Source organism: Oncorhynchus mykiss, chromosome 3, assembly GCF_057628025.1.
Source record: "Oncorhynchus mykiss isolate SJ-2025 chromosome 3, ASM5762802v1, whole genome shotgun sequence".
Lineage (NCBI taxonomy): Eukaryota > Metazoa > Chordata > Actinopteri > Salmoniformes > Salmonidae > Oncorhynchus > Oncorhynchus mykiss.
The window spans coordinates 78,524,915-78,538,871 of NC_143024.1; positions in this window are offsets into that span (position 1 = coordinate 78,524,915).

Consider the following 13,957-nt stretch of genomic DNA (forward strand, 5'->3'; position numbering starts at 1 on the left):
AAACTCTGTTGTCATTTTCATATTTGGAGGCATACAATGTACAATGTAAACAGTGTGTATCAGACCTCCAGGTTGAACAAAGGTGTGGTGGCATCCCAGACTGATAAAGCCACTTTGCATGAGCCTCAGCCTCATAGCAGATCCTTTACCATCCAAGGACCAGCCCTAACCCAATTAACCCGTCTCAAAAATCCCTTTGTGGCTTTGGCTGGACTTTGAAGTCATGGGGACTCCTTTGTGTCGGGACTACTTTCGCTGTCAGACAACCTCCTGGAAATATTTCTGCAAGAGGAATTGTTTACCGTAAACCCAATTTGAAAAACATTTTTAGACCAACTTTGAGACCGGCAAAATCAAAGTCTTTTCGTGTTTTCATGTTGGTTTCACACTGGGATTCATTTCAATAAATCTTTCCATGTGTGTACTCTCTTTGTAATTAACTGCTGTACCAATAGAAACTTAAGAGCAGCTCATAATTTGTCCATTCCATTCAAACAGACAAGACAGACAGATTACAAAACCATGTAAAAGCACGACTCTCTTTAATATCTAAGAGGCAAGTGGTTGGAAACTCTTTTATGAGTTTGAATTCAATTAAGGCCCATATGAATTTGTTTATGTGCTTTAAGTTGGTCCTTAAGGGAAATCAGTGTAATTTAGAGAAAATGTATAGATGTCCCTCTGACAGAGAGACAACGGACTTTCACTGAAAAAATATCTCTCATTTACATATTCCCATGCTTTCCACAAACTCATCTGGTTTCACACTATTCTGTTGAAGACAATGAGACCATCTGATTCAATTTGTCATAGATAAGCTCTGCGCATGTTGTTCATTTCCCCAGAGACCAGTTATTAAAAGGGTTAAGATGTCACAGAGAGATCATGTTCTCAATTCGCTCACATTTTTAAACAACACTGTAACCATTTGTAATTAACTTTTCGTAGGAAAATATTCACTTTTTTCAACAATTGAATATGTATCCTCTCAACACCCCACAGAGACAATATCCTGTGAGACAACAGAGGAAATGGTTCTGTTTTGTTTTGTGTTGTCATGCGTGTGTATCCGTGTAAATGCATTTCTCAATAGCTCAGATGCTTGCTTTCAGAGGTTTGTGGGTCCTTTATTTGAACAAGCTGCCTGTCAATGTGCCATACTGAAAGATCTCTGCTTGTGCACTCGCAGACCTGACACGATTCTCATGTGACGAAAATGGAAAACACTCTGGCTGTGTACTGCCTCCTTCATACTGCTCGATGAGAAGATTAAAGCCGATCCAGACGAAGTAGACTTTCTTCATCTCTGAGTTGGTAGATGGGAAGGCCACCAGGGGAAACAGCTCACTTGTCTATGACATCAGACACGTTATCATTGATCTCTCACTCTCTCTCTCCTTCACTCACTCACTCACTCACTCACTCACTCACTCACTCTCTTTCTGAGCCCTTCATCCTGTACTCTTCTCTCTCACACACTTCCCATTACTCATTACTCACTCTTCCCCCCATCAAACCGCCCCGATAAGGAGACCCAGACTGTTTCTCGACTGTAGTAATCATACCAAAGCTCAGGAAAGCCCAACAATGAGAGTCTTTGTCCAAGACTGAGAAAAACAACACATCACCTTCACTTGACTTTAATACTTAGCAGGCATCCCTGCTGATAATTGCTGGGAAAAAAGTGTTGGCACCCCCTTCTCTGGGTAATTGTAGACAATCTGGTGTATTTACGGCAGCTGTCTTCACACCAATAGGATGGCATGGGTCTCACCGACCAGTCACTACGGCCTACTGTAGAGCCTCTATGGAGAACAAGGGACATTGTTCACAGCTATTACTAAATAAACATTTCCAGAGCCTGCTCACACGGTTGCCAGATTTGAAAATTAGACACACTTTCTGTGGGAGGATCATTTTCAGGATGGCAAAGAAATATTCTGAAATAGTTTCCGAAGGTAGAAATCTGTTGGTGTATAGTTAAAAAAAAAAAAAAAAATTTGAATCGATATCTAGTACACACGCTATACAATACCAGATAACTGAAGTCTCTGGTCACCTTTGGTGATAAAGAGGTAACCCAAATATGACACAGTTCCTTGATGCAATGATGAAATTGGATATCTGAGACAGTATTAATGACTTGGAGGGAATAATTTAACCCCATTTTCATTTCAATGCCTGATCTGCTCTTCTAATCAATGAGTTAGCTACATTCCATTATGACTGGTTACATTCCATTATAACTGGATACATTCCATTATGACTGGATACATTCAATTATGACTGGATACATTCCATTATGACTGGATACATTCCATTATGACTGGATACATTCCATTATGACTGGATACATTCCATTATGACTGGATACATTCCAATATAACTGGATACATTCCATTATGACTGGATACATTCCATTATGACTGGATACATTCCATTATGACTGGATACATTCCATTATAACTGGATACATTCCATTATGACTGGATACATTCCATTATAACTGGATACATTCCATTATGACTGGATACATTCCATTATAAATGGATACATTCCATTATAAATGGATACATTCCATTATGACTGGATACATTCCATTATAACTGGATACATTCCATTATAACTGGATACATTCCATTATAACTGGATACATTCCATTATGACTGGATACATTCCATCATGACTGGATACATTCCATTATAACTGGATTACATTCCATTATGACTGGATACATTCCATTATGACTGGATACATTCCATTATAACTGGATACATTCCATTATAACTGGATACATTCCATTATAACTGGATACATTCCATTATGACTGGATACATTCCATTATGACTGGATACATTCCATTATAACTGGATACATTCCATTATAACTGGATACATTCCATTATAACTGGATACATTCCATTATAACTGGATACATTCCATTATAACTGGATACATTCCATTATAACTGGATACATTCCATTATAACTGGATACATTCCATTATGACTGGATACATTCCATCATGACTGGATACATTCCATTATAACTGGATTACATTCCATTATGACTGGATACATTCCATTATGACTGGATACATTCCATTATAACTGGATACATTCCATTATAACTGGATACATTCCATTATAACTGGATACATTCCATTATAACTGGATACATTCCATTATAACTGGAAACATTCCATTATAACTGGATTCCATTCCATTATGACTGGATACATTCCATTATGCCAATAGCTCCAAAAAAGGTATTAGATGAACAATAGGTAGGTAAAGAAATAAAACAACAGTAAAAAGACAGGCTATATACAGTAGCAAGGCTATAAGAGTAGCAAGGCTACATACAGACACCGGTTAGTCAGGCTGATTGAGGTAGTATGTACATGTAGATATGGTTAAATTGACTATGCAAATATGATGAACAGAGAGTAGCAGTAGCTACTCAGAAAAACGACATTCTTTGAAGAAAGGCTTTGTGAAGGAAACAAAACGTTTTTCAAGGATTTTATTAATGCATCCTAAAGGAAGTGGCCTAACCTGTAAAAGCAAAAGCATAGAAGCGCAAATAACACCAACACTGTCTGTGCCTCTCCTCTCCTGGTGGACAGGAAAGTACACAATATTTCTTATTGCCCTGGATACTTAAGTGTGTGTGCCTTGGGCCCTCTTAAATGTTGCATGATGACCAAATGTTAGCAGCAGAATGGAGTGTACAGATTAGGCCTGGTACAGTAATAAACCTCCACAGTGTCCTGGAAGACAGACGCAATCAATACGAACTGATAACAACTCCGCTGAACAATGACCTCCTAGTCACTCCTGGTATTCCCATTAAAAGGGGATCTGGAGACAAACCAGGCCTTATTTGAGGTCCGAGACAATAATTGCAAAGGAGTCTCATTTAATATTTAATTATGGTGTCTTGGCCCTGCTAAATCATACATTCACAAAATGACCATGGGCACAGAGTTTGTTCTGTCACTATAAACCATGGCACAAAAAGAGGCATTCATCCAGCCACTTTTATTGAACTGATATGAATTGATTCATCATAAGCCACCTGGATCTGTCCTCCTTGGGCTCAGCAGCCAGCGAGCCAGCTTCCCCAGTGGAGTGGTGCCAGGTAGGCCTCTCTAACTTAACCATGCTGCATTCAAATAAATGAGACGCTATGGGGCCATGGGGCTATGGAGTCTAAAGCCAGAGGATATTGTTCGATTCCACCTCGGCACTCCAGGAGGCAATTTAAACAACCCAGCATGTTAATCAAGGGTGGCGCTCTCTCTCTTTCTTTCTCACACTCTCTCTGTCTCTTTCAAGTAGCAGAGGAGCCAAACTGGACCCAAACAATCTAAAGTGGAAACTCAAATTGAGCCCCTGTCTAGGAGAACATTAGGCTCCAACAGGAAATGGGCACTCACGTAGAAAAGGCAGAAATGGGTTTTGTTGACAACACTGCCGTTATGTCTTGAATGTGATTTTTCAAAAATGTTACTTTTTAGACTAGAGAATCATGTCAGTATATTGTGACCTCATGGATCGCTCGGTCCTTTGTCCCAGGGGGTCGTATTTACGAGAATCAATGACTGTTAACGCCAGTGGTAACAGTCAGGAATCAACCCTGAAACAATGAGTGTTAAAGTAAGAGGTTGGATGTTGAAAGGGAGGCATAGGGAGTTGAACCTACAATCCCAGCCAGTAGAAGGAGAACAGGACCAGAGCTCTCCTGCTGTCAGCAAGACATCAACACCATCTCTGAGGAACTGCATTATTATCCTCATACCCGCCCACCTCTGCTCCTCCAGAATAATTCAATATATTAATATTCCCCTGGTATTTGTTGTGACCACAGAAACCGATAGTGTTCATTCTCCTCTGGTGCTCTGGACCCACAGGTCAGCTGGTAGCAGATCAGAGGACCCTCTATGACTCTGGGGTTAAACTAACCAGGTTTGCCCGATAAAGATGCCTATTCCCTTTGGAATAGACCAGCATGGCATTTGGTTTAGAACTAGCTTGTTCTCTTGTTCTTTTTTGTGCTCTGAGTATTATTTTCATTAGCTACTGAGATGCAGTTTGTTTTTGTGTATTGTTTGTAGGAGCCAATCTGTGGATTAGGAAGGTCAATTATCGTGCTAAGGAAATACTAGACTAAGAAAGTAGTGTGTCAGTATCAGTATTTGGTATGACACTCAAATAAAAATTGATTATCTGCAAGGCAAAATCAATTAGTGAACCAACAATGAACTGGCTGTATCTTCTGGGGTCATAATCATTGATCAGCTGTTGTTCATCTGATTGTGTCTTACTTGCGATGACTGTGATGCATAGTTGATTCACTTACTTTCGACACATGTACTTATTGTAAGTCTCTCTGGATAAGAGCGTCTGCTAAATTACTATATGTAAGTGTAATAAGCTGTGGAAAACCTCTCTAGTCAAATTTGCCATTGGTCTATAAAGAAATTTGGCACAGCTCAAACAGGATCACATCATCAGATAAACATATATATTTGTATATTTTTGTTGTAATGTATGTATTCACAACAACTGTCACAAAGACAGTGTTACCACACTTTAATAAAAATGGCCCCTGCAAAGGAAGTAGTAGATGGAAATGCTAAAGAACACTGACCCCTACTGGTACAAAGAAGTGTTACAGTTTGTGGATAATCTTCAATACAAGTGAATTGCAGATTACTGAAGGATGCATTTATTTGTACTTTCTCTGTGCCCTTTCTCTTGGCGGTCACTAAAAGGGAGTCACTGGACTGTGCCTGTAGCGGACTCTGGATAATGTGCTGCTCCTTGGGGACTGGGGCGGGTGTGTCATCAATATTTTCTGGGTCTTCTGTGGAGTCACTGGACAGCCTCTGTGGTGTATTATGGGTTACGTAATGTGCTGCTCATTGGGGTCTGGGATGGGTGACTCATGTCCCATATTTCTTCTTTGCTATCTGGGGATGCTGGGGATTCACAGGACTGCCCCTGTAGTGTAGTCTGTGTAATGTGCTGCTCATTGGGGTTTATCATATGTGTCTCATCCATCTCCTCATCATTCTGGGTGGATGTTTGGTTGGTATCAACTCCATCATTCTCTGTGTCTGATTCCTTCTACTCCTACTTCTACTCCTATCCTTCATCTCTCGTTCATGTCGCCCCCTGTACTCTGTTCCCATTTCTCATATATTTTCTCCTCTTGTCTTTCTCTTCTCTGTCTCTTTATTACTTCCTGTTTGCCCTTTCCCTTATTCTTCCACATCATTATTCTCTCTTTACTCCCCTGGCTGGTTCCCCTGACTGAGTCTCCTGGTTGGACTCCTGCATGTGTTGATTTGTCTGGTTCTTGTATTTGTGGTCTACTGTGTACAGGTCCTGGTGTCTCTCCTGGTTGGGCTTCATGTGCAGGTCTGTTATTGTGCAGGTCTAGTATTTCTTCTTCCTCTAGTTCGCTCTGCGGGTCATGGTAGTTTGGTCTCTGGAGGTTTTGGTCCAGCTAAGAGGGTGTGTCTCCGCTGTCCTGGTTCTCAGACCTGTCCTTTTCTGGCACTTTCTCTGACACTGAAACACAGAATGACAAGATGAGTTCAACATACAAAATAATTGAATGAGAGGAGTGAAAAATGAAATGACTTTTATTGCAACCTGTTCTAAGACCATTTAATATTATTCTGTATGTAAATCCGAGACATTCCATTTAGTATGATATGTTACCTTTCGTATGTTACTGTATGCTTTAATTTGTGGATGTCCATCACTCATTTCGTATGATATGTCACAAATTACAATTTGTATTATATATGTTATGAATTTGCAAAATGCACAATATGTTCCAAATTCGTATGATATGTAACAAATTCTAGCAACATGACTAACTTTAGCTAGCTGGCTAACGGTAGCTAGGCTAGGAGATAGGGTTTGGGGTGAAGTTTAGGAGTTAGGTTAAAGGGTTAAGGTTAGGGGAAGGGTTAGCTAACATGATAAGTAAAGTAGCTAAAAAAGTAGTAAGTTGGTGAAAAGTGGCTAATTAGCTAAAATTGTCCACGATGAAATTTGAACTCACAACTTTACAATTGCTAGACATTTACGCTATACACCCAGCCACCCCAATCAACCACCCTACTTTTGTTTTTTTCCGTAACCCTTTCCTACAGTCAAATGACCTAGTGGCCTGATGGGTGGAATGTTTTTAATATTTTTCATAATGTCATAAATAATAAACTTTTTTTTTTTAAACGACCCAAAATCTGTTATTTCTTTGTCAAGCAGTTTTATTATATTTCAGTCAGTTATATCTCACTGGTCATCCCCAAAGCCAACACCTACTTTGGCCACCTTTCCTTCCAGTTCTCTGCTGCCAGTGACTGGAACACATTGCAAAAAATTTTTTAAAAAAATCGCTGAAGCTGGAGACTTATATTTCCTTCACTAACTTTAAACATCAGCTATCTGAGTAGCTAACCATTCGCTGCAGCTGTACATGTAATTTGGGTTCAGGTTCACTAAGTAATTGACAGTAAATGTAAAATAATATAGAACAGTGGAAACTATTTAAAAAATGACTACATGTAAACACACTCCCTCACCTGAAGAATGAGTTGCTGTTAAAACCTGTTTGGGATAGGGGGCAGCATTTTCACGTTCGGATGAAAAGCGTGCCCAGAGTAAACTTCCTGCTACTCAGGCCCAGAAGCCAATATATGCATATTACATCACATTAGTAGATTTGAATAGAAAACACCCTGAAGTTTCTAAAACTGTTTGAATGATGTCTGTGAGTATTACAGAACTCATATGGCAGGCAAAAACCTGAGAAAAATCCAACCAGGAAGTGGGAAATCTGAGGTTTGTAGTTTTTCAACTCATTCCTTTTCGAATATACAGTGTAAATGGGGTCATATTGCACTTCCTAAGGCTTACACTAGCTGTCAACAGTCTTTAGAACCTTGTTTCAGGCTTCTACTGTGAAGGGGGAGAGAATAAGAGCTGTTTCAATCAGGTGTCTGGCAGAAGGCCATGAGCTGGTCACTGAGAGCGTCCTGCATTCCATTGTATTTCTGAAGACAAAGGAATTGTCTGGTTGAAACATTATTGAAGATTTATGATAAAAACATCCTAAATATTGATTCTATACATAGTTTGACATGTTTCTACGAACTGTAATATACCTTTTTGAACTTTTCGACTGAACTTTCGCCTGGACTTGCCCGCACCTCGTGAGTTTGGATTTGTGAACTAAACATGCTAACAAAAAGGAGGTATTTGGACATGAATTATGGACTTTATCGAACAAAAAAAACATTTGTGGAACTGGGATTCCTGGGAGTGCATTCTGATGAAGATCATCAAAGGTAAGTGAATATTTATAATGCTATTTCTGACTCCACAACATGGCGGGTATCTGTATGTCTAGTTTTTGTGTCTGAGCGCCGTACTCAGATTATTGCATGGTGTCCTTTTTCCGTAAAGCTTTTTTGAAATCTGACACAGCGGTTACATTAAGGAGAAGTATGACTTTAATTCTGTGCGTAACACTTGTATCTCTTATCAAAGTTTAAGATTAGTATTTCTGCAAATTGATGTGGCTCTCTGAAAAGGCACAACATTACTGAACATAACGCGTCAATGTAAACTCAGATTTTTGAATATAAATATGAACTTTATCGAACAAAACATACATGTATTGTGTAACATGAAGTCCTATGAGTGCCATCTGATGAAGATCATCAAAGGTTAGTGATTCATTTGATCTCTATTTCTGCTTTTTGTGACTCCTCTTTGCCTGGGAAATGGCTGTATGTTTTTTTGTGACTAGGCTCTGACCTAACATAATCATATGGTGTGCTTTCGCCGTAAAGCCTTTTTTGAAATCGGACATGATGAGTAATTTAACAAGAAGTTAAGCTTTAATTTGGTGTATTGCACTTGTGAATGTATGAAAGTGAAATATTTCCCAAAAATATTTTTTAATTTCGCGCTCCTTTTCAGAGGATGTTGTCGAGGGGTTCCGCTAGCCGTAAGAAGTTTTAATGAAACAGAAACAATGGGACATTCACTAACACATCATTCAGTGTTTTTCTGTTTAGACAAAACTTCCATGTAGCAATATTCAGAAACTAATGTGCTGTATAATCGTGTGACTTGGACAAGTAAAGTGCATCATCTTACACTACCTTCTTCCGGTTGACTCTCCACATCAGCTCTTCTCTATATGGCTACAGGTCATCCACAACAGAATGGAAAATAAGAGGAATAAAGGACAGGATTAGACAAAGGGAAGTGGCAGTGATCATTATGAGAATAAGAGACAGTCACATTCTATAAAGCCTACAATTTATCTCTCTTACCAGAAAGATGGACCTTTGTTCTGTATTGCTCTCTTTTCTCCCCTCTTCCGTTGATTCTTTCTATCTCTGATTCAAGGTCTACCACCTTGTAGCAAATCAACTGGTGTCACTGGGATTATGCACACATGAGATGGATTGACTCTGGTCTATCCAGATCATAAGAATGAAGAGTTTTCGCCTCCTGGAATATTGAACTACGCCTCTCACACATTCCGGGATCTGATTAATAGGATGTTTGACAGAGGATGGTGTTACCTTTCTTGCCTCTTATGCGACGCCACAATATGAATGATAGAAAGATGGCCAATACAAGTATAATCAAGATGATGGGCAGGACCACAGCCATTACAGATGAGCCTTCCTCTGCAGAGACACCACTACACACTGCTGGATATACAGCATTATAACATGTAATAATACATGATTTCAACAGTTCTAACACTACGAATCACACAGTAATGTGACACAGAGCATTTATACGTACCCTAGATCTGCATAGACATGTCTGCAGGGTCAGCACACTCAATCACAAATCTGAGAATGTATTGTCTTTACCAGTGTAGCATTATTGTCTTTACCAGTGTAGCAGTGTTGTCTTTACCAGTGTAGCAGTGTTGTCTTTACCAGTGTAGCAGTGTTGTCTTTACCAGTGTAGCAGTGTTGTCTTTACCAGTGTAGCAGTGTTGTCTTTACCAGTGTAGCAGTGTTGTCTTTACCTGTTTAGCAGTGTTGTCTTACCTGTTTAGCAGTCCTTCAGGGTGCTACAATCCCTCCAGCTATGAATAGTTCAGGCCCTGGACTCTGACCCCCACCCCCCCCCCCCCCCCCAGGACTCTTCCAGGTTACCTGAACAGCCTCAATTCGTCGGAGCATGGACTCTACAAGGTGTCGACAGTGTTCCACAGGTATGCTGGCCCATGTTGACTCGAGAACTGTGGAGTGTGAAAAACCCAACATTGTTGCAGTTCTTGACACAAACCGGCACGCCAGGCACCTACTACCATATCCCATTCCAAGGCGCTTATACATTTTGTCTTGCTCATTCACCCTCTGAACGGCACACATACACAATCCATGTCTCAACTGTCAATTTTAAAAAGAAAACGGTCTCCTCCCCTTCACCTACACTGATTGAACTGGATTTAACAAGTGACATCAATAAGGGATCATAGCTTTCACCTGATTAGTCAATGTCTTGGAAGGAGCAGGTGTTCTTAATGTTTTGTATACTTAGGCTGTTACAAGGTATTATACACTAACTACATATTTCAAGTTAGTGCATTTCAAGTGTTCCCCCGGCCCACTTTAGATAACATTTTACATTTCAGGCTACATATAATTCTGTAGAAGAAAACAGGGAGAGGGAGAGAGACTGCCAGCTGTTTTGGCTGTAGCTAAAGGCTACATTAAGGAACTGGCAGTCTCTTGCTCTCCCTCTGTTTTCTTCTATTGAATTCAGTATACCACCTTATGGGTTTGTCAAACTAGTTTATGTGTATGTGGATAGATTTTCAGCGTTTCAGCTTTGTTTGACAGCGCTATGCGTGTATACGTATCTTTCTGCCAAGATGTGACGGGCCTTTCAGCAAATTAAGTAAGTGGGAAACAGGCGGGACTTTCCAGCCTTCAGTGTGGTGGCTATGTAATGCAATCCGACACCAGAGTCACTTGATACTACAGCTAATAAACTCACTCGCTGGGCTGAAGAGACTGAGATTCAGAAGCGAATAAACATTGATAAAACAATTACAATAGACAGACAGTACCCAAACTGATCTTTATTGTAATACACTATATAAATGTCTAGTACAGCATTTCCCAAACTCAGTCCCGGGGACCCCAAGGGGTGCACGTTTTGGCTGTTACCCAAACACTACACCGCCGATTCAAATAATCAAAGCTTGATGATGAGTTAATCATGTGAATCTATCACGTTTGAAGGTAAGACTCAGGTGCAGACAGTGTCGAAGTAACAAAAGTTTCTAAATTCGAACACGGACAGGCAGGCAACCCTTCCCTAACGACGCAAGGCCAATTGTGCGCCTCCCTATGGGACTCCCGATCACGGCTGGTTGTGATACAGCCCGGGATCAAACCAGGGTCTGTAGTGACACCTCTAGCACTGAGATGCAGTGCCTTAGACTGCTGCGCCACTCAGGAGCTATTACCTAACCTACAGTTGAAGTCAGAAGTTTACATACACCTTAGCTAAATACATTTAAACTCCGTTTTTTACAATTCCTGACATGTAATCCAAGAAAAAATATCCTGTTTTAGGTCAGTTAAGATCACCACTTTATTTTAAGAATGTGAAATGTCAGAATAATAGTAGAGACAATAATTTAGTTCAGCTTTTATTTATTTCATCGCATTCCCAGTGGGTCAGAAGTTTACATACACCCAATTAGTATTTGGTAGCATTGCCGTTAAATTGTTCAACTTGGTTCAAACATTTCGGGTAGCCATCCAAAAGCTTCCCACAATAGGTTGGGTGAATTGTCCCATTCCTCCTGACAGAACTGGTGTAACTGAGTCAGCTTTGTAGGCCTCCTTGCTCACACACGCTTTTTCAGTTCTGCCCACAAATTTTCTATGGGATTGAGGTCCGGGCTTTGTGATGGCCACTCCAATGTTGCTTCAATATATCCACATAATTTCCCTTCCTCATGATGCCATCAACTTTGTGAAGTGCACCAGTCCCTCCTGCAGCAAAGCACCACCACAACATGATGCTGCCACCCCCGTGCTTCACGGTTGGGATGGTGTTCTTCGGCTTGCAAGCCTCCCCCTTTTTCCTCCAAACCAAACGACGGTCATTATGGCCAAACAGTTCCATTTTTGTTTAATCAGACCAGAGGACATTTCTCCAAAAAGTACGATCTTTGTCCCCATGTGCAGTTGCAAATCGTAGTCTGGCTTTTCATGGCGGTTTTGGAGCAGTGGCTTCTTCCTTGCTGAGCAGCCTTTCAGGTTATGTAGATATAGGACTCGTTTTACTGTTGATATAAATACTTTTGTACCCGTTTCCTCCAGCATCTTCACATTGTCCTTTGGTGTTGTTCTGTGATTGATTGGCACTTTTTGCACCAAAGTATGTTTTTATTTATTTATTTTACCTTTTTTTAACTAGGCAAGTCAGTTAAGAACAAATTCTTATTTTCAATGACGGCCTAGGAACAGTGGGTTAACTGCCTGTTCAGGGGCAGAACGACAGATTTGTACCTTGTCAGCTCGGGGATATAAACTTGCAACCTTTCGGTTACTAGGCCAACGCTCTAACCACTAGGCTACCCTGCCGCTCATCACTAGGAGACAGAACGTGTCTCCTTCCTGAGCGGTATGACGGCTGCGTGGTCCCATGGTGTTTATACTTGCGTACTATTGTTTGTACAGATGAACGTGGTACCTTCAGGCATTTGGAAATTGCTCCCAAGGAAGAACCAGACTTGTGGAGGTCTACAATTTATTTTATGAGGTATTTTGATTTCCCCATGATGTCAAGCAAAGAGGCACTGAGTTTGAAGGTAGGCATCCACTGGTACATCTCCAATGGACTCAAATGATGTCAATTAGCCTATCAAAAGTTTCTAAAGCCATGACATCATTTTCTGGAATTTTCCAAGCTGTTTAAAGGCACAGTCAACTTATTGTATGTAAACTTCTGACCCACTGTAATTGTGATACAGTGAATTGTAATTGAAATAATCTTTCTGTAAACAATTGTTGGAAATATTACTTGTGTCATGCACAAAATAGATGTCCTAACCGACTTGCCAAAACTATAGTTTGTTAACAAGACATTTGTGCAGTGGTTGAAAAATGAGTTTTAATGACTCCAACCTGTAACGGGCTTCTTTCGTCGAAGGAGAGGCGGACCAATATGCAGCGTGGTTGAAGTTCATGGTTTTTTAATAAGAAAAACTATACATGAACAAACTACAAAACAATAAATGTGAAAACCCGAAACCAGTCCCGTGTGGTACAAACACTGACACAGGAGACAATCATCCACAAAACCCAACACCAAACAGGCTACCTAAATATGGTTCCCAATCAGAGACAATGACTAACACCTGCCTCTGATTGAGAACCATATCAGGCCAAACACAGAAACAGACAAACTAGACACACAACATAGAATGCCCACTCAGATCACACCCTGACCAAACAAAACATAGAAACATACAAAGCAAACTATGGTCAGGGTGTGACACAACCTAAGAGTATGTAAACATACGACTTCAACTGTATATGTATGTATATATATGTACAGTGGGGAGAACAAGTATTTTATACACTGCCGATTTTGCAGGTTTTCCTACTTACAAAGCATTAGGAGATCTGTAAGTTTTATCATAGGTACACTTCAACTGTGAGAGACGGAATCTAAAACAAAATCCAGAAAATCGCATTGCATGTAATTAATTAGCATTTTATTGCATGACATAAGTATTTGATCACCTACCAACCAGTAAGAATTCCGTCTCTCACAGACTTGTTTGTTTTTCTTTAAGAAGCCATCCTGTTCTACACTCATTACTTGTATTAACTGCACCTGTTTGAACTCATTACCTGTATAAAAGACACCTGTC